We start from the raw sequence: 21,909 nt of genomic DNA on the forward strand, positions 1-21,909 counted from the left end.
GCTAAATGTTTATTATTTTAATGTCCAGGTCATAGTATTAGAGTCAAGGAATAGGATAGGTGGACGTGCTTGTATAGATTACTCCTTTGGATTCCCAGTTTACATGGGTGCCTTATGTTAAGTGAAGTGATATGGAGCCTAAAAGCATGCTTATGCTTCTCTGTAATCATCCTTAATGAGTAACTAAATTTCTGAATTCTTTCTTTTTTCAAGCAAAGAAAAAATTGGTTTTGATTGAAATAGAGGATTATTATCAATTCATTCATGTGCTTCAATGAAATCTGATTTCTGAAACCTATGTAACACTTATGTGTATCCCTTCCCACCCAAACAAGTATCTATTATCGTCGATGGTATGGTTTTTTGCAGGTTACATGGTGTTTGTTAGAAAAATCGTCTTGCACCTCTGATTGGAAAATTAAGACTCCCACTGTATTGTACTAGTGGAGATAATTTATTTTTATTTGACCATAATCTACAGAGGTATGATCCAAGAATTTGGGTAATTCTGTCAAGTGCCTCTAATCCTTTGGAAACCTTGTGTTAAGAATAGAGACAGCTAGAAGTACAAGCCCTATTTGACCTATATTATAGAATTAACAGTGATAAGTTACAAGAGTGTGGTGTTCAATCTCTTCCATGCTTCCTCAATTGTTGAGGAAACATGCTGCCCATTTTTTTAACGTATGAGAACATGCTTATTTCTCCTCTTTTCTTCCAGGGTTAACCGTGCATCGTCATGCTCCTTTTGAAATTGTGCCTCAATCTTTGGGGTGATATATTACAAAACTCAACCCCATTGTTAGGAATCCAAAGCAAAAGGGATTTACCCATTGAGTATGAATCCAAAATTTTCCTTTCACCTATGTAATTCCATAAGTAGTTTCAACTTTCCACCTTATTTTTCTCCTTTTTCTCTATCTTTCTATGACACACACCCACAGAGGGGAATCAATGGGAAATTTCTGTTATTTTGTTCACCATCTCCTCTCCCTTTGTCACTTCTTCCACCATGATTTCTATGATCATACCCTCCCAAAGATGATGAATGAGATTCCATCAAAAGAATATATGAGAGTAAGATACATAAGAACAATAGTGAGTTTTTAGTGATGTTCTGCTAGCAAAAGCATTGTTCCTCACTTCAAATATGCTTGCCAAAGTTGTTTTTCAATGTTGTTCTACCAAACTTGTCCACCCTAAGATGTTCTCATTTCTGTTGTCCAAATCTTCTCTCCAAAGTATGAAATTGAAAAATGAGATGAATTGGGGTTTCAAGTACTTTTGTAGAGAGCCAAGGGGAAAAATTTTGATAAATAGGGGGCCCATCCCTCCTCATATGCCAGCTGGTGTGGGGAGGCCATGTGGACCCACTCTACCTGTTCCCTCCAAAATCAGCACAGTATTTTACAAATTTATTTTTTATTTTATGCAGGAAATGTTTCTCAAGTTGATCAGTGCTTTGTCCTATATATTTTGAAGTGAATCAATAATTTTCATTTCGAATACAAATTGGAAACCCATTTTCTAGTCTAGGATGGTGATTTGAGGGGTGGAAAACTATCTAGGATTCATTGTGTATTTTTAATATTTAATTGTCATTAAAATTCGTATTATATTTATGCTTAATACACCTTGAAATTCTAATATTTCTAGTAGAAATGGTACTTCTATTATGTATGCTATGATAATATAATTCGCAAATGGAGGCTAGAGCGTGTAAATCAATCTAATATTTTCTCTGAAATATTTCCAACAAAGTAAAGAGGTTCTCAAAATTGCATTCTTGAAAGTATCTCATATGGTTGAATATCTCCAAATTAGGTGACATCTTGATCTTAGGTTATATTCTCTTTTCTTAGAGTCAAAATTTATGGGACTCGCTCTGCTCTTATGTTTACAGGTTCTTCTTATGGGTGCAAGTCATGAGCAGTTGAAGAAAGTTAAACATGTTGTTCAATATGCAAGGTTTGCAGCTTACCATTTAACCCTTGAGACCTATTTTCTTGCAAATGAAGGTGCCACCTTGCCTGAACTTCCCTTGAAATCACCAATAATTGTTGCATTTCCAGAAAAATAATTAAGTTTCGATAAATCAATTTCTATGATACCTCGTTCCGTTGTTCCTATTCTAGAACAAAACCAGTCAAGAAAAATGCAAAACCTGAAAATATATAAGACAATTTCAACTGTCTATGCCTTAGTAGATGACCCTTTGATTGATAAAAATAAGGGAGAGTCCAAAAAACCTCCTACTAGTGGAGAGATGGGGCTACATATATCACATGTTACTAGTAAATCTAGTGCTGATGGAACCAATCTTGTTTAAGTAGAATTTGTTTTTAAGAAATACTCCATAGGAGATACATGTGCTCAAGTTACAGGGGTATAGTGGGATATATATCCATCTAGACAGATACCTTCCCTTCCAACTACTCCTTCAATTGATTTATCTGGATTTTCAACTTCAATAAAGGCATATCCAAATGAAATTATATCTCCTGTGGGTCTCGTTTCATATGGCGCAGTCACATCATATTTGGAACTTCAAGATAAGGAATGAAAAGATTCAAATCTGGCAAATGGGTTCATTGTTTCTATTTCATCCAAGGTTAATCTTAATTATCAAATAAGAACAGAGAAGTTATCTAGTAAGGTGGCATGGGAGAATCAAGGAATACCAGAAAAGGAAATGAAGTCCAAGTTTTTTCCATATGAGCAACTTTTAGGGCACATAAACCAAGAATTGGTTTTCTCTAAAGAATAATTTCCACCTTCTCCTCATGATCATAAGATTATATTAGTTTTTTTATCAAGTTGTTGTGTGTTGAAGGGGGCAGTCTGTGAGCATTCACAACTCTTTCACATCAAGTATTATGGTAGTTTTGACAAGTCACTAGGAAGGTACCTCCGAGATGATTTGTTTGACCAAGTAGGTTTTTTCTTCATGTATTTTTCTTCTTCCATAGCTTTCTCTTGCTATCTTGTAGAATTTTCATTTACACAGTAATAATTGGAAAATTTTGATGTAACAACATACCAAAAACATGCAGAATTCCTATTGTTTCTGTAATGAACCCTCAAAAGCACATGTTCTTTTCTATACACACCGTCAGGGTAGCCTCACAATATCAGTAAGACAATTACCTTTACTGTTGACATTACCTGGTGAATGTGAAGGAAAAATATGGATGTGGCATAGGTGCTTAAAATGTGCATGGAAATATGGAGTTCCAAAAGCAACCTGATGAGTAGTCATGTCTAATGCTGCATGGGGTTTATCCTTTTGAAAATTCCTAGAGCTTAGTTTCTCTAATCATGTTGTAGCAAGTAGAGTTGCAAGATGTGGTCATTCATTACATTGAGATTGCATTTTCTTTTATGGGTATGCCACTGAATTTGGCTGCTTTATATTTTGCAAGCAGTTTTCATGTTATTTTTTTATTTTGACCTTGTGATATCTTACATAATTTATGTAGCTCTTGATTTTTCTAGAGTACCCATAATTGTGTATGATAATTAATGGCTATTCCATACTAATCTATTGGACCTACATTGTTCCAAAATTCAATGTGACAGATTTGGCAATATGATTGCATGTTTCTGATATTCCTCCATCAATGTTCTATATGTGCATTTTCCACCTTCAAAATTAGGGTTCCATGATCCACATCAACAAGATTGGCTTAGAAAGGAAGCTGCATAGGTACTTTATGATACAAATTGTACATATGGGTAGATGTTTGCTAATTAATATATTTCTATCATATGTATGGTGTAGGAACCCCCAAATCCAAACTAATGTGCATTTTGATGTAAATGAGAAGGTTTCAGATAAAGTGGAAATGTTGTTTAGATAGGTTTTTAATTTGCTCGAATAGAAAATCGGCACATCTGGATCCCTTTATTCTGGTATTAAGGTTCTTGAATTAAGGAGGCAAATGGAAGAGCTTGAAGGAATGCTACATAAAGAAAGAGTTTAATTTGAGGTGATATTATAGATGTATATAAAGGTTGTTTAGTGTACTTTAGGTTGTCTAACATGATAGTATGCTAGAATAATCTTTCCACTTAATGAACATTTCCATATTTGTTTATAGAAATTGCTTAGTTGGAAATCATTTATTCATAGGGTTCATTCTTTTGATGCAATCTATCAAATTAAAATAGGGTTTGTTGCAAGAGTCCATCATTAGTGTTGGACACGTTGGAACTTGGAAGACCTGTTGTTGATATTTTAAAGCTAAACAATATAAGGTGTTTTCTTCTTTACGAAGCCTATGAATAGGATCATTGTCTTTTCCATTTAGATTCATCTCTTAGAGTGAAAAATTCTCTTGCCAAATTGGAATCTAGTCCACTAGAGGATTTTAAGACTCCACATAAGGTATATGATTCTAGCATAAATGAAAAAGTTGGATACCATCAGGGTACAATCAAAGATAGTAACAATTCTAGTGGTAGTTTTGGGATACTGATGACAGAGGACACGGGCTCCATGGTTGATGGAAATTTTTTGGACAAAGCTATCTATTTTCGGAATATTCAGTTCAAAGATATCCAAGTTGGAAACATGCATGTTTTAAATAATGGGCCTGGGCAACTTCCCATGATTAGTAATGTGGGAAATTCCTACTTGTGTGACCATTTAGAGGAAATTGGGACTATGAATGGAAAATTAAATTAAGGCATGGAAATTATTAAATTATTAGAAGGTAAAACAACCCAGAATATCTGGATGATGTGGAAGGAGAGACAAACATTACAGATTCATCCAATATATCTAATGGTACCATGTTTCATACTTTTGACATGGAGAATGGTGAATACGAGACCAAAATCCATTTTATGAGACAATTCCTTTTGAAAAAATTGGTAGTAGGGACAATACAAACGGTTTGGATGAAGATATGGCAACTTGTCAAAAACTGTCAGACCAGGATTCTCCTATCATAGTTGATCTATCAAATACACTAGATGCAACATGGACATGTGAATGCCAATTAGTAAAATCTCAGGTTGTATCTGTGACATCACAAGAGTAGGAAGTTGGTTCTGCCACTTTGGCTACTATTGCCAGTGGCAGTGAATCTATAGACAAAAAATATTTTAATCTAGCTCAACAAATTGCAATAGGAGACAAGATGATGTCTGAATCTGCCTAAAACATGCACGATAAATCTGGAATAGAGGTGCCCGAGAAAAGCATCCCTCCCTCACCATTAAAATAATTAAATATATCAGAAGAGTTTGGAAGCTACATTGGGGCTCCTATGTCAAACTTACGTAAAAGTTACAGCAAAATTTTACAAGAAAATTTATTAGGCTCTATTAGAGTTGACTTTAAGAGAAGCTATAGTCCTATGTTTGTCTCATCATTTAGTCATCTGGGTGGTAATGGAGTGGTAAGTTTATTTTCCAACTAGTGTCGATGATATTGTTATTGTTGTTTATGATGATGGTCCAACAAGCATAATAGCTTATGCACTAATATTGCAAGAATATCAGGCTTGCCTATATGACAAGGTACCTGATAGTGAGAAGCAAAATGAAATATATAGGGATAAAGAAAAGGAAGGTACATATTTATTTGGTATGGGTGGAGTTGTTTCAAATCCACTTTAGTTGTCAGATGGTTCCTTATACTTGAGTAAAGTTCTTTCCAAAGAGAGAAGTTCGGGATATGAGGATATTTACACATATGGCTCCAAAGGGAATGGGGGTTCAAATTCATCACTACATGAAAAGACACATGCAAAAATATCCTTTCGTGATGAGGGTCCTCCTAGAAAAGTTAAGTACTTGGTAACTCGTTATTGTGAAAAATAGTTTTATGCCCTTAGGAAAAAGTGTTTTCCAATAGAGATGGACTTTAGATTGTCACTAAATCACTACAAGAAATGGGGACCTCAAAGAGCAATATGTTTTTTCAAAATCCTTGGATGAAAGATTTATTATTAAGAGAGTCACGAGGGCATAATTGGTGTCTTTTATGAAGTTTTCCTCAAAATATTTCAAATATTTGTGTGACTCATTATGTTCTGGAAGCCCCACATGTTTGGAAAAAATCCTTGATATTTATCAGGTTGGATAATCATATTATTGTTTATTCTATATTTGACAATTACCTTTTGCAGACTCCTAGAGAGTTTACTAGGCTTTGTTTCCTTCATTGTGTGTGTGCATGCTACATATTGTTCTTATCTTTAAGGTCACTATAAAGAATACAAAAGGTTGCAAAGAGATCAGGATGAACTGATGGTAATGGAAAATTTGTTGTTTGGAAGAAATGTAACACGGGTTTATGACCTCAAAGGTTCCGGTCTCTCCTGTTACAATGCAGATTCATCAAGCAACAACAAAGTTCTTCTAGACAAAAATCTCTTAGAGACCATGCCAACTACTCCCATATTTCTTAGGAATAAATCCAAGCGCCTTTTGGAGAGAGCAGTCTGGAATGATACTTCTTTTCTCCTCGTAAATATAGTTTTCATGTTTCTTAATCAACATTAATTGTAATCTTAGTTTCAAATTTTTGTTGAGTGATTTTGTTCAATGTGTGTTTGCAATCAATTCATGTCATGGATTATTCATTACTTGTTGGAGTTGATGAAGAGAATTGTGAGATGGTTTTAGGTAATAATAGACTCATACAATGCTCATTTTTGGTAAAATAGACTCATACATTTGCTTTGAAATATATTTTCTCATATTTGATTTTCCATTTTAGGTAACATTATCAATAATTTCAGTTGCTTGGGTCAGAGCATGTATCTATCAACATTTCAAAGATGAATACACTAATTTTTTTTCTTCATTTCAAATTTCAATACAAGTTAAGCTTACATTGGTGATAAAGCCAACAATTCTTGCTATGATGTTTTTTATGCAATGAAATTGCCTAATGATTGCGACGGTATTACATTTGGAAAACTGAGCATTCTTTACCAGAGGTATATGCTCTTGATATTTCACTTTTATGATAGGACCAAGCAACAAGTATTGGTAGTCAAAGATTTCATTTTTGTGACCTTCATTCATGTGAATAGGTCATGATTTCCTTGATTTGAAGGGTTTGGAGAAGCTCATTTTAAGTTACCCATGTGGATCTAGCTATCAGATGAAATAAAATGTGCCCATCATATTTTTCTTCTCCTTTTTAATTCTTCTGATAATATTTTCTGGTTAAATATTGTCTTTCATTTTCTAGTCCAATTATCTTTAATGCTCTAATATTAAACTTGTTTTAGGCCATGAATAAATATTTTTGATTGATTTTAAAATGCATCCTTGACTTATTTTTTCCACCCAACTAAAGCTAAGTGTATTAACACCATTTTCTGAACTCAAAAGGTTTCTAAATTCATCATTGAAGGTGGTATCATTTTGTTTGTCCTTGATGAGAAGTATGAAGACATTCTCTTTCATGTTTTATCCTTTTAATGGTTGGTAAATTGTAATTTTATTTTGATTTATTGCTTTTTTCCATTAAGGTAGATTGGGCTTTAAGTATTTATGCTCACTTTTTGTCCATGTTTTGCAGTGATGCTCTAGAACTATGCATGGTTGTTAGTTGGAGCCAATGGTTATCAAGAAACAATGTCAGCTTTAAAAATTCTACTCCATTAATGAGAACATCTCCTGTCATAGTTCATTAGATTGGCAGTACTATGATTTTGGTCTTTATGCTCACTTTTGTGTCCATGTTTTGCAGTGGCTAGAACTATTCATGGTTGTTAGTTAGAGACAGTGGTTATCAAGAAACAATTAGCTTTAAACATGCTTCTCCATCAATGGAAACATCTCTTGTCACAGTTCATTAGATTGGTGGTAGTCGAAAATTGACCAATCCCAACATTGACCAATGCACTTTAATGTACTATCAATGCCATCTCAGTTTAATGTACTTTAAACATGTTCAAATTAGTAGATTTCATCGTTTGTTATTATTTGCTTATCATCTTTATTTTTTCCACTCTAATCCTATTCTCTATGGATCTTTTTTTATTCCCCTAGATCTATTCTTGCAAGTCTAATTCTTTAAAGGGTACTAGCTCAATGGAAGAGCACCTGCTTTACAAGCAGGAGGTTGGTGGTTTGATTCCATCGTGACCTGATATTCAGATGGAATGACGATGATTAGTTTTTGGTGACAGAGGCTCTTTTGACTATCACCAACGATTTTATGGTGGCATTTTTTGGCCCTCACCAAAATATGAAATGGTGACGGTTAATGAATGCCACCATATATATGCATCAATAGTGACGGTCATGAAAGGTTCATCACCATAAATCATTGATGTTCATATGAAATGGTGACGGTCAATGAAAATCACCATATAGATATGCATTAATAGTGACGATCATGAAAGGTCAATCACAATAAATCATTGTTGTTCATATGAAATGATGATGATCAATTTCCGTCATTATAATCATTATTCATGACGGACTTTGAATGTCACCACAACACCTATACTTTTGGTGATGTTCAATTTTTTGGTGACGGAAGCTTTGTCACCATTTCTCATATGAAATGGTGATGGTCACTATCTGTCATTATAAATCATTATTGGTGACGGACCTTGAATGTCACCATAACACTTATACGTTTGGCGATGCCACCTTTGGTGACATTCAGTTTTTGGTGACAAAGGCTCTTTTGACTGTCACCAATGAGCTTATGGTGACATTTTTTAACCCTCACCAATGACTTTTTTTGTTGTAGTGTCGACCCCACTATGAGATCAGAGGTTAGCATTTTCATTTAAATGGTCTCTCTAGACAATCCCGACTACTGACACTCCTCGACCAATTCGGCTCAGAATCTAGGTTCATTGATGTTATTATTATTATTTTTTATAAATGACTTAAATGAGGTCTATGATAAATTTTATCATGAGTTGATATGTTATAAATTAAATCTTAAATGTCTTATAAAAATATATTTTTTAATTTATTTGTTTGTTGATAAAATAATAAGGCATTTTAAATTACATTTATTAAATAATATGTTATGTGAAAAAATAAAATAAAAAATTATAGACACACATGTTTGTTTTGTGGGCCTTCGTAGAAGAAAGTTGGAGGTTGGGTTGATTATGTGCTTAGAGGTGGTTTTTCTAAACACATGTAACTATACACATACATTTCTTTTGTGGCCTCTACTGAAAGCAAGTCGGACGTCACACCCCACTACGAGATTGGAGGTTGGATTTTTCATTTTAATGATCTCTTTATATAGTCCCGACTACTGACACTCCCTGGCCAATTCGGCTCAGAATCTAGGTTCACTACTATTATTATTATTATTTATTATAAACGTCTTAAATGAGGTCTATGATGAAATTTAAATAATTTGTTGAATTTATTTCTTTATTCATAAAAAAATAAAGTATTTCAAATTACATCTATTGACTAATATGTTATGTGAAAAAACAAAAATATAGATTATAGACAAGTATGTTTGTTTTGTGGGCCTTTGTAGAAGCAATTTAGAGGTCGGGTTAACTATGAGGTTACACATAACTATACTCACATATTCTTTTGTGGCTCCTACTAAAAGCAAGTCGAAGGCCAGTCCCAACTATGAGATCGGTAGTCGGCATTGTGGTTTGAATGGACTCTCTAGACACTCCTGAATCCGACCTATTTGGTTGTAGTTTCAATACTTAATTTTTTTATTTAAAGAATTGGATAATGGGTTCCCATCTTTTAAACATTTTATCCTATAAGTATAATTTATTCATTTAATTTTTTTATTGATAAAAAAATGAATTAATTTGAATTAATTTTATCAAATAATATGTAATATGGAAAAAAACAAAATAATAAATTATAAAAAGGCCAATTATACATATATGTTTCTTTTGTGTGCCCTGCCAGAAGAAAGTCAGTGGTCAGGCTCGCTATGAGATCAAAGGTTGGCATTGTCTTTTGGACAGTCCTATGACATTCCGCAACCAATTGGCCTCCTTGTAAACACACTCAATTATATGTACACATTTTTTGTGGTCCCTACTAGAAGCAAGTTCAAAGGCATGTCCGACTATGAGGTCGGAAGTCAGATTTGTCATTTGAATGGTATCTCTGAACACTCCCGACTATTGACAATCCCCGACCAAATTGGCTCCATCTACAATACTGCATGGAAGCATCCTAAATAAATTTTGTTTTAAATTTAAAAATTATTTATTTAAATTATAATTTTAGACAATGGATTCTAAAATGTTAAGTTTATTTAAATACTTCAAAATTTTATATATATATATATATATATATATATATATCAATTTATATTTAAAATACAACTTTTCAGTATATTTAACTATTTAACTTTTGGTTTATAGTATATTTTATATGATCATTTTTACTCTCTTTGTTGGGCATGTTCTTCTTTTTTTTTCTTTTTTTTTTTTGGTCCTAATTATTTTTAATTGTGGCAAGTGACTAAATTGTTAAGTTTTATTGGTTTTACTTAAAATTGTTAATGGTTGCAAAATAAATTAAAGTTTCATTGGCTGTTTTGATTATTTTGACTAACTTTTATAAAAGTAAAAGGGACTTTGTTTAAGGTGATGTGAATGTGAATTTAAATTTTATTTCAATTTCAATTTTATTTTATTCATATTTTTTTATATTTGTGATCATTTTCATATATATATATATATATATATATAGAGAGAGAGAGAGAGAGAGAGAGAGAGAGAGAGAGAGAGAGAGAGAGATTTTGGAATTTCAATAACGTTGTATTTTTTTAATTGTTTACATAATTCTAAAACGCTTTATTATCAAATTTTATTGTTTTTATATATAAATAAATAGAGTATTAAGTTATTATATTAAGTTGTTTTATATTTGCTTATTTTAAATTCCATGGATGTTAAAATTGCTTATTCAGCTAGTATTCTTGGACATCATTGTGATGTTGTGTCATTTATATTGGATTTAAGGAAATGTAAATAAACATGAAAATTGCAATAATTTTATAGTTAATAAATACATTGTCTTGTATTATATTATAGTAGTTTATATATATATATATATATATATATATATATATATATATATATATATAAATTTTTACTTATATATTATTATTATTATTTAGTGATGTATAGTTAGAAACATGTTATTATTTTTATTAGTGGTTTTTGTGAATCATGATGCATTGCTTGATATTCAATGAACAAATGTTATTGGAAAAAATAAAATAAAGATTGATTTGAGCAAAAAAAATTATAGTCATGGATACAAATTGCTAATATAAATTATTCTATCTAGGTGTTTTATGTAAATAGATCATGCATTGGTTTAATGCCTTCATAATGTTTATGATGGACCTTTGAAATATATATTTTTAGGATTCGATAAAGTAATTTCCATATTAGCTGAGAAATATTTGACTCTGCATGTGCTTTTTATTTTATAGGTATGGGATTGTAATGATTAGGATGTTCTAGACATTTGTGCAATTTTGAATTTGCTCTAAGTTTTAAAGTGTTGAATACTTTTATCTAGACAAGGCAATATCCAAAACTTGACATATTTTTTAGAAATTTTAAATGAACTTTATTGTTGTGCATTAATTTGGGATTAAATTACACGTTATTTATGGCTAGATTGCAAGTTAAACTTTTAAATAAATTTTGAATTATGGAATAATATTAATGTTTTATGTATCAATTATGTGCTCTCTCTTTTTTCAAAACAAGCGGAAAGCAATAAAAAGACAAATGGGAACTAGAAGGGATTAAAGAGCATTACAACTTTTGTTATTTGCAATTGTGGTTTTTAATAGCATTTAATGTCTAAACACTTAAAGAAAATTATAAGGGTTTTTAGATACTTTTAGATACTTAGATTTTACTTTTTTGGTCAATTGACATTTGGTTTGATTTGAAGTATAATTCCTAATCTACTTACAATTGAACATCTTTGACTAATGAAATTAGTTTTTAGAACACTTTTTCCTGGTATTATTTATTGTAGTTGATACTAACATGCCTTTAAAGCGTAGTATTATTTACATTGTATAATAATTATTTGACTTGATGATATACTGGATTCAGGTGAATCTATTATAGAACAGTGTTATGCAATTGTGAATGATTTTGAGTCATGGAATGTGTAGTTGTGGAATTTCCAAATTCATTGCAAGAACTTATAAAACAGGAGGAGACTGATAATCAAAAATTGCATTCTGCAAGTAAATCAGATAAGAGGAAAAACAATGAATGGTTTGAATCCAATTTCTGTGGCGGGTGGATTAGTTGCAATTTTAATTGGTGCAAATGTTTGTGTTGTTGCATGAAAGATATTTGTTCAAATCCAGATAACAATGAATGATTGTCAAATCCAAACATGCAACAATTTGTTTTGTGTGATTTAGATGTTAAATTTGTTGATTCACTATGTCTCAAGTGAGAAAGAATTTTCACATATTGTAATGCTAAAATCAGGAGATATTAAATGCGCCCGTAAATCTCATAATCATTTTTGTTGTGTATGTCTACTTGAGATATATATTCCAAGATGAGTGGTTATGGAAGCTTAAATTATTGCATTTCTAGACAATTTTGGTGAATTATGTTTTGCTCAAATTGACACATTTACTAAAGTACATGTGCAATTTAATGTAGTTATAGAACTATGATTAATATTGAGTGATAGTTTTTATTTGCAATTATTCTACTCATGTGTGGCTAGAATGTTATTTGTTATCTATGGCATAGTAGATAATTATTTCAATGTCTAGAAAACAATATGATAGAAAGTTAGCCTACCCACCTTGGTTTGCAATTTAATATAGTTATAGTGCTATGATTACAATTGGAAAATGATTTTTTATTTGTGCTTTGTTTAGTCATGTGTCACTAGAATGTTGTTTATTGATTATGACATAATAGGTAACACTTTCATTCGCTAGTAAACAATATGATACAAAATCACATTACCCATTTTTGGTCAACAATTTTTCTTTGGTGCTTCTTGCTACATAGAAATATTAATTATTAGTTTTTCTAGTTTTCAATTTTTCCATTAACTCCATGCATTATTTTTTTGCCTACTAATTATGCTTCGGTTTTGTTCTTGCATATGCGCACATTAGCTACGGGATTTTGTCCAGCTACTATGATGTGAATGTGTCAAAAAAATACGTTGTCCATGTGTTGGCCATAGGTATGCTCAAACAATTAGAGCTATATCCATTTGCACCAACTCTTAAAAAACAAATATCGCATTATGCTAGCAAGATATATACTTTACATGTTATTTCATAGCATGATGTATTTATAATGCAGTGATAGGTTAGTAACTTAGACATGGTTCAACTGATAGCTTTATAGTAACAAAAATTTGAATATGTTTATTATTTCAATAGGCTTATGAATATCATAATTGTTTTAAGTAGTTTTATGCATGTTATCTTAAATTAGAGTTGTTTATTATAGAAAGCTGTATTGTAATTTGTTTTTAAAGCAAATAATTGGATTCTATTTTATTTATACATTTTGAAATGAATTTATGGTAATTGTCAAATAATTTTTATGGATATTTTTGAAATTAAATATTGTATTTTGAAAATTATTAAAATGATAATAATACTTTGGTTGTTATTATTTTAAAATGCACATATGTATTCAGTTTTAAATTATGTTTCAATTGCAAAAAAAGGCAATCTTAAGGTTCCTTCTAGCAATTTCATCTACTCTTTTGTCATAGTGATAGGTACTCATTTTCAGAGTATTGTGAAACAAAACAACATGGAAAGAAGATAAGCGCAAAGAAAATATAGACTAGATAATATATGAGTTCTAAACATTTCCTAGTACCATATGTGTTGATTGGACATTCAATACAATCCATGCTCTTAATGCTATAAATCATTGTCACATTTGGACAATTTGTCATTTTGTCTCAATATACTTTATGGAAATGAAAATTAGTTTTGTGTTGACACGATCAAAATTGTAAGAAATCTATCACAAGTTATCTCGATTCAATATACATAGGTTAGAGAATTTCTTCTATTATCCTGATGACTATTTATTTGACTCATTTATTGTTCTTCTTCACTTTCGCTATAGTTCAGTTGAAATACGACATGGAATTGTAAACCACTTTCGACATTGCCTATCTCATGGACATGATGTTACTTTGCATTCATTGCATACAGAATTGACTCCTTAATACCTTTAGGATCTTCATCATGTTAATGATCTTGAAATGTAATTGAAAGGATTGTTTACACCTTCTTCTATTTATGCTCGAACTACAATTAGCTTATGGGAGGTGCATTTTGTAACAAATGGTTCTCCAAGCAGTGTTCAGTTCCATTAAAAGTTTGGCTATTTACAAATGTCCACGCATATCTATGGTTCAATTCGGACATTCATGGCTATCAATATAATATTTTTCTACATAATCAAAATCATGCATGTGGACATTTTGAACCACTATTTCTACATAACATAGTAGATAGTGTAGCTTCAATAAATAGAACAATTAGCCCATGAATTTTCCCATACCAATTCTCACATGGAAAATTTGACATATTGTAAATTGAGAAAATCTTATTTGAACAAGGTTTCATGATCTATCGACAATTTTTCAATGAATTTCATGACTCTTTGTTTGATTCTATTTGCACACTTGCACTATGATTTGATATGTCTAATATTAGAAATAAATATTCACAAACTTTTTACAATTGTTTCATTTGTAATGATGATAGACCTATCAATTTCTTGCTACAAAATCTGAGTGCTAAAAATATTGAACAAGAACAATGTATCAATGATTGGCAAGATTATATTATAAATTTATCAATGCCATATGCATATGGACATATAGAGGGTAAAGGTTTTGCAATACAATGGATATGTGAACTCCTTGATGTTAACATATATATCTAGAATATAAAAACAAAAGAGATTTCCTTGAGACTCTATTCATCAAAAATTTTCTCCAAATTCATGTACCTTATGCATGTACCAATATCTACAACGCATGCACATTTCCATGCAATTATGGAAATTAAGAATGTTGAGAATATTAGTGACATTGGAAATTCACCACAAATACCCCAAGGAATCTTAGAAAGAGATAACTACACTCCGACCTCAAGTGTGCTTTGTATCTATCTTGTTAGCAAAGAATATAGGTTTACTAGATGTTCTACTAGATGTTTTTTTTTGTGTGTGTGTGTGTGTGTGTTGTAGTATCAAAGGATTCCACACCATCAAATGAGGACAATAATCCTTTTTCAATGGAGACACAAAATAACAAAGAAGTCTCTACTTGTTTTTCCAATGCCTATAGTAAGAGGCACACTCACTTACATTAATTGAAATATGCAACACGAGCACAAGATGCTATAATACAAGAAGCAAAAACGAAACATGTAAAGTCAAATAAAGAAATTGAGACATATTTGCAATCAATCTAAGACACGCCTACATATGCATGTTGCATTTATGATAGATTGTCCTTTGGAAAAGACATGCAATCTATTAACAAAGACATATTATCTACTATCTGCTATCGAATGCCTACTTCATAGTTCAAAAGCATTAAACTCAATGAAAATTTATTTAAATATTGTAACAATGCAATACTCAATGAAAAAGTCCTTACATTTTCATCACCTCTTTATTTTTGACGAAATGAAAAATTGATGTCTGTTGCACAATTAACATATTTGGAAGAGAGGTTAGTGGCACCAAGGATGGATTTTGGACAAATAAGACAACTTGGCTACAAAATATCACAAATTGGATTAATAGGAACAATCATAAATGTTAGTATAGATATAATTCAGAGAGCATTGCCTAGAGATATTGATGAAAATATGATAGTGGGAATTATGCTAAAATGAAAACTAGAATACAAGAATTCCTATTTGTCTGGAAATATTCGACCCAAGAAAGTGATGTGTGTATTACATGACTTGTGCAACACATCTCTATACAAGAGCGAACAAATAGTAATCAACTATGAATGGAAAAAACATTTTGATCAATGTAGACAAGATCATTAGAACGATAGTCCAAAAATGCAGGAATTAGACTCACCAAATGTAAATAATGATCTAGAGAAAGAAACTGAAACACGTGTACATGGTTATTCAGAGGCCCACCTTATCCATGATCTTGATACAAGAATAATATAGAATACACCTTCTGAAGGATTTCGCCCCCTAGACATTTTTCAAGGCAAATTCTCTGAAGAACTGAAATTTACGACACTGTTCTTTGGATCTTGTCGCCCTACTAATGTTACCAGTCGCTTTTCATATCAAAAAATTGCACAGTGGAAACTGTTGCACAAATCTGGTGACTTTTCAACAAATATTACAAACATATTTTTTAAATAAATTCGTATTTTGATAAATCAAGTTTCTAACTCAACTTGGATTTTTATTCGCAAAGGAGATCTGAAAGGACAAAACTAGTTTCTAAAGACGTTAAAAATAAAATAAATCTTCAGAAATTATTAAAGTCACCAATTTCATATCAATGTTTGAGAATCATTCACACATCGCCCGATTATTTTGAACATTTACGAAAAGATATATTTTCAATAATACGACAACTTGGCCCATCGACTTTCTTTGTGACATTCACTAGTGTTGAGCATCTTTGGGAACCATTGATAAATTCATTAAAAATACAATGTATTGACTCCATAACAAAGTAGGCAAAGAACTTCAATGATGAATGCATTGACACATTGATCAAATGCCAACCAGTGATATTTAGTCGATATTATAGGCATAGAATCTCGTCACTACATTCCATGATAACAAAAAATAATGAATTATTTGGTCAAGTGAAAGATTATTTTTTTATTACAGAATTCCAAAGTAGAGGAACATAACATGACTATGGATTGGTTTGGATTCAAAATGCACCAATATATCAATAATCCTCTGATGTCAATGTCATAGGTTTCATTGATCAATATTTTGTTTGTGATTCAACAATTTTGTCAAATCAAATGATTCAACTTCAGACTCATCACCACACAAAAACTTGCAAAAAACATAAAAATTCTAGTTGTAGATTTGGTTTCCCTATCCCACCAATTGATGAAACTTATATCTTGCATCCTTTGTGCAGTGAAAACAATGATAGGAAAACAATTCAAAAGAAACTTTCATTTCTTCTACAAGACAAATCCTATTCAAAGAACATAACATTTTCCATGTTTTTAGCCAATATTGGAATTACAAAACAAGAATACATCATACTCTTATGATTTTGTATTACTCAACCAATTGTACTCCTCAAAAGAAACCCTTGCGATGTGTGGATAAATGCATTTGGAAAAAAATTGCTTTGTTGTGGCAAGCAAACAAAGATGCTCAATTTATTTTAAATGCCTATGTTGCATCTCTTATATGACAAAAATGGATTGCTCCATGACAATTGCATTCAAACAAATTTGATAAAATTACATATCCTGCAAGATAACAATATTGAAACTATTCATAAGCTTGGAAACACATTGCTAAAAAATGCAACAAATGTCAAGTCGAAAAGCAATCTACATTTCTCTATCATTGCCTTTGTATTCAACTTCTAGAAAAACAATTTTCATTAACACTACTTGAGCTGAAATGAAAATAAATAAATATATATATATATCTATATATATATATATATCTATATATCTATATATATATATATATATATATATATATATATATATATATATATATATATATATAGATATATATATATATATATAGATATGATCAACACAGATAGTCGAAACGCAGGGCTTCTATTACATGCAAATCTCCATAAAACCAAAGATGCTAGACAAATTCTCTTGCTTCCATCTATATAGGAAAACCAAGAGGTCTCCCAATCATCCTTTCCCAATCTACAAATATTTTCTAAAGATTTCAATAGTAACATGATATGAAACAAAGTGGAGATTCCAGACAAGAGGAACCCACGAAAGCCTGTACAATAATGGAGAAATTTTACGGAAAGTAAAGTGATGGGATACAAAGTGGAGATTTTGATAAGGAGAATCCGCTAAAGTCTATACAATAATGGAGAACCTTTTACAGAAAGTAAAGTGATGTGATACAAAGTGGAGATTCTTGTCAAGGGGAACCCACGAAAGCCAAATTTATGGAAAGTAAAGTGATGTGATACAAAGTGGAGATTCTTGTCAAGGGGAACCCACGAAAGCCAAAACTTATTTATTAAAGCTTTGTACTAAAATTTATATACATAGGACCTCCAATAATTACCATTCTCCTTTAGGAATTTTGTCTGTATCATAATCACTAGTGTCAGGACTAGAATCATATTCTTCGACAAACCTGTCTAAATCCAATCTTGGTAGATTTTGTAACCATGGAGGTTCGCTACCAAAGCTGGCAGAAAAAGTAGAGAAGCTCATGTATGGATCTAAAGAACCTGGAGGGATGCCTACTTCTCCAAAGTAGTTTAACTGCATTCTAAAAGAACCATCTTCTAATTCTACTAGATCTATACCTTTGTACAACAAATCAAACTCAAATATGTCATATCTTTCAGCCCCATCTTTCATATCTTGATGGAGAATTGACAGAGCTGTAAACTGAGTTAACCTTCCCTGGTCTTCTTTTCTTGGAACAAATGAAGCCATTAGAAAATTCATCCAGTTGCTCCAAATACAAAATGGGGACACAACGTCCTCACAATACATAATTATGGAAACTCTATCATAAATTCGAGTTGTCTGAAGAATACAATAATAATCTGACCAATTCAATGCTGGGTCAAAAATATATACAATTCTTCTGTATGGATGCATCACTGACCCAAAATAAATATGAACATTATTTATATTGGTAAGAGGAAGACTGTAACCCATCTTGGCATCAATAGAGCAAAACCATTTCTCTATAATAATCTTTTGAATTTCAGTGGGAAATCTTTTAATTTTAACCAGAAGGCAATCTGTGCAAAATGAATAATGACATTGGGGACATAATTCAACACAAGATTTTTTAGAGGAGGATGAGCTTTCTCCAATTTCAAACTTCTTGATTGACTTTTCTTCTGATTTATCTGATCCTTCTCTTGTCATAAGATCAGCAAGATAATTTTCTTTGCCTGCTTTATAAATTATATCAAAATCATATCCATCTAGCCAAAGAGCCCATCTCATGATTCTAGAGTTACCTTGTTCTAGAAGTCTTTTGTTTTGGAGCATTCCTTTCATATGCCTGAGGTCAGTTTTGACTGTAAAATGAGTGCTCTTAAGGAACAATCTGAATCTTTTAATTCCTTTCTTTACAGCAAGGATTTATTTGTGTGAAGAAGGGTAATTTAATTCTGGACTAGAAAATGTACCTGAAGTATAAGCACAAACTTCTTCTCTTTTCCCATGTTTCTGTAAAAGGATTGCCCCCCAACAACAATTTGATGCATCTGTTTCTAGTATAAAAGGAAGATCCTCTTGAGGAAGGGTGAGAGGTGGTAGCTTCTCAATCTTTTGCTTAATATTTTTAATTGCTTGAGTCATTTGATCAGACAAAATGCTTCCCTTTTTTAAATGCTATTGTAGAACTTTTGTATCTATTGCTTGTTCAAGATAGAATTGTATTATATAATTCAAGCATCCCAAAAACCTTTGTACAGTTCTGATGTCTAGGAGAATATCAGGAAAGTTAGCTAATGAACGTAGAACATGAGGCTGTAATTCTACTTTTCCCTGAGATATAAACAATCCCAAATATTCAATGCGAGTTTTGGCAATAATGAATTTATCAGATGAATTAGAGAGGGCAAGTCCATGTTGATGGATTGTTTGATAAAAGCTCTCTAAATGACTTTTATGTTCTACAATAGCTCTGCTATACATAAGAAGATCATCAATATATATAATAACAAAAGAAAAATCTTTAAAGATATCTTCCATCCTTTTCTGAAACTCTGAGGGAGCATTCCTCAAACTAAAAGGTATGATAGTCCATTGATACTCTCCTCCTGGTACTACAAAGGCTGTTTTGAATCTATCCTCTAGGATAATCCTAATTTTCCAAAATCCACTTTTCAAATCAAATTTGCTAAAAACATTTTCTTTAGCAATTTTGGATAATAGTAACTTTGTATTGGGAAGAGGATACCTGATTGGCATTAGTGCTTCATTTAAAGCCTTGTAATTTATAACCAGTCTCTTTTTTCCTTATTTTTTCTCGGAGTTTTTGTTGACATAAAATGCAGGACAAGCCCATGAACTTTTACAAGGTTCAATAAGCTTTCTGAGTAGCAGATCTTGGATTTCTTTATTACACAATTCTTGTTCTGAAGGGCTCATATGATTTGCAGATGCTTTCTGAGCCATAATTGTGCCTTCTTTCTTGAATGGAAGAGAGACAAAATATTTCTCCCTTGACCAAAATGCATCAGGATGATCAGAAGTACAATTTTCTTTAATTTTCTGACTAATATCTGCAAGAACAGTAGCACCATGTGTATTAGCATGCTTAACAATTTTCTGGATTTTACTTAGATCAGCTCATGAACTTTTACAAGGTTCAATAAGCTTTCTAAGCAACAGATCTTGGATTTCTTTATTACACAATTCTTGTTCTGAAGGGCTCATATCATTTGCAGATGCTTTCTGAGCCATAATTGTGCCTTCTTTCTTGAATGGAATAGTGACAAAATATTTCTCCCTTGACCAAAATGCATCAAGATGATCAGAAGTACAATTTTCTTTAATTTTCTGACTAATATCTCCAAGAACAGTAGCACCATGTGTATCAGCATGCTTAACAATTTTCTGGATTTTACTTAGATCAGCTAGAGTAGTCTCTTGATTAAGAGCCTCATCTGGCTTAATCTTTAGTGTATATCTATTCTTGGCTGGCACTGGAATCTTACTTCCCTGTACATTAAAAATGATTAGATTTTTGTCAATTGTAATGGGCATGAACTTTTTCATAAAATCTTGTCCTAACAATATATCTGCCCCTGTATAATAATTAAACAGAGTCACAAAAACTTCTGTTGCTCCAAGCAGTAGAGGAAAATCTGGAGCAATATATGAAATCTGGATAAGCTGTTTATTGACTGCTCTGAACTGAATTTGAGTAGGCTTCCAGTAGTAAGCAGGGATTGCTTTATATTTACAACAACTACTCATAGCACCTGTATTAATCTGGGCATCCAGAGTATATTCTTTATATCCAGGGACTTTTATATTTATAGGGATTACCATCCTATCATCAATCCCACTGATATCTTGGATATTTTCATTGTTGGCTTGATTCTGTGTGGTCAAAGCTGTCTGAGAATCTGCAATAGAGAGAGAAACAAACTTGGAGTTTAAGTCATCTAATTCTTGCATTTGAATTTTGATTTTGTGTGCAAGATCCCTCATTTGTGCCCTATCTTCTTTTAAACTTTTTTCAACCTGGTGAATTTTGTCCAATATTTTCTCTGTAGTACTGGTGGACAAAGGAGGATCCCAATCCTAGAAATCTTCTAGTTTAATAGAAGTTTGAGGGAGATCATTTTTCAAATGATCTATTTTCTCTTGTATCCTTCTTCTGGGTATGAGTAAACTGGGATGTAGAGATGCTTTATCCCTTTCTAATTCTTCCACCTGTTGTTTAAGAGTAGAGAAGGAGAACATTAAGCAATCAGAGATATATGTACAATCACTCTGATTATCATCTAAACAGATTTGTCTGAAATCTTCATCTAGATCTGAGGAACTGTCTGTTTGAGTAACAGAAAAGCATTCAAAATCAGAATCAGACTGAGAAACAAGATCCCATTCTGCTGGATCATGTGCAGATTTAAATATAGAAGAAATTTTCTTTTGAATCTTTTTCTTTTCTTTATTGGGACAATTATTTGCCCAATGACCAAGCTTACCACAGATAAAACA

At 31.8% G+C, this 21,909-nt stretch overlaps 2 pseudogenes; both read left to right on the forward strand.

The window, feature by feature from the left end:
* The first annotated feature begins 1,873 nt into the window (after positions 1-1,873).
* On the forward strand, positions 1,874-3,983 carry LOC149140853 (1-phosphatidylinositol-3-phosphate 5-kinase FAB1A-like; annotated as a pseudogene).
* A 1,290-nt stretch (positions 3,984-5,273) lies between these two features.
* On the forward strand, positions 5,274-6,795 carry LOC149140854 (1-phosphatidylinositol-3-phosphate 5-kinase FAB1A-like; annotated as a pseudogene).
* Positions 6,796-21,909: the final 15,114 nt, after the last annotated feature.

This window comes from Pinus tabuliformis, chromosome X, assembly GCF_031772625.1.
Source record: "Pinus tabuliformis cultivar Carrire ecotype Pingquan chromosome X, CPIR1, whole genome shotgun sequence".
Lineage (NCBI taxonomy): Eukaryota > Viridiplantae > Streptophyta > Pinopsida > Pinales > Pinaceae > Pinus > Pinus tabuliformis.